The sequence below is a fragment of the Plectropomus leopardus genome, unplaced genomic scaffold (assembly GCF_008729295.1).
Source record: "Plectropomus leopardus isolate mb unplaced genomic scaffold, YSFRI_Pleo_2.0 unplaced_scaffold25397, whole genome shotgun sequence".
In the NCBI taxonomy this organism is placed as follows: Eukaryota; Metazoa; Chordata; class Actinopteri; order Perciformes; family Serranidae; genus Plectropomus; species Plectropomus leopardus.
This window is the reverse complement of record NW_024627598.1, coordinates 1-1,096: the sequence shown is the minus strand read 5'-3', so window position 1 is coordinate 1,096 and position 1,096 is coordinate 1. Positions and strand designations below refer to the sequence as shown.

Below are 1,096 nucleotides of genomic sequence, written 5' to 3'. Positions count from 1 at the left end.
CTCCGCTACCAGCAGGCCTTTATCAACTACGGTTCCCATGACAACCAGCGTCTGATGCTAGAGTACGGATTTGTTGCCGCCTGCAACCCCAACAGCGTGGTCTATGTGGAGACAGGTGAACCACAGCAGGAAATTGTTGGGTCAGTTTAATATTGTATCGATACAGTTTAGGTCATGTGAAAAGTTAACCTGAAGTTTGTTGGTTTCACTGTTGTCTCTCAGATGTCCTCTGTGAGGTTTTAAGAGGAGACAGGAGTTTGGATCAGAAGATGAAGTTTCTCAGAGAAAACAATTTTCTTCAGTAAGATTAATTTTTATCAATGTTACTCCTGTCATGATTTTGGAAGCAGATGCTGTGTGTCTTGCCTAAAAGGGGAAGCCTTGTGTCAGCTTTAAAGGGATAATTCGCCTCAAAATCCATTTGACATTGCTGTTGAGTTTTCAAATAGTTTTTTTGGCACTTTGAGCTCTAAAAGCAGAGTACCATCTAGTTCCATTATATTGGAGAGAAGGGAGACAACTCTACGGCTGATATCTCCAACACTGCAACTCTCACTAAAACAATGTCGACTGATAAAGAGCACGATAGGTAAGAGGGAAAATATGAATTTTTGATTCAGGGGTGAACTGTTCCTTTAATCTCATGGACACAAAAAAACACATAAGGCATCCCAATTAATTTTTTTTGTTTGAGTGCATTTAGAGTAGAAATCCATCATTACATTTTTTGTCTGTGTTTGGAACATAATTGGTTTTTTTAAGCTAAAACAGATAAATTACCATGCCTCGCATTATCTCTGAATTCTGCACAGAGCTGGACTAAAATAAGTCTAAATTTGACACTCCAACGTTTCCTCCCAACTCTGATCTTTTTCTCTGTCAGTAATCTCACTGTGTCCAGTGAAGGTCCAAGTTGGAGGCTGATGACCGCCCTCAGACTGTTGTCCCTGCCACAGACACTGTAGTAAGTCTCTCATACACACACACGCACACACACACACGTTCATATTTGTGCATCAGTATTAAAAGAAAAGCTCCTCTTGCTCATTCTGATCTAAAACTACCTTTGTGTCCTTCTGAATTGGTCAGTATGTCA

At 40.2% G+C, this 1,096-nt stretch overlaps 1 long non-coding RNA gene across 1 annotated transcript; it reads left to right on the top strand.

The window, feature by feature from the left end:
• The first annotated feature begins 6 nt into the window (after window positions 1-6).
• On the top strand, window positions 7-958 carry LOC121966646. Its single transcript, XR_006107610.1, has 3 exons — window positions 7-115; window positions 223-301; window positions 884-958. It is a non-coding gene; the product is annotated as an uncharacterized LOC121966646 (long non-coding RNA).
• Window positions 959-1,096: the final 138 nt, after the last annotated feature.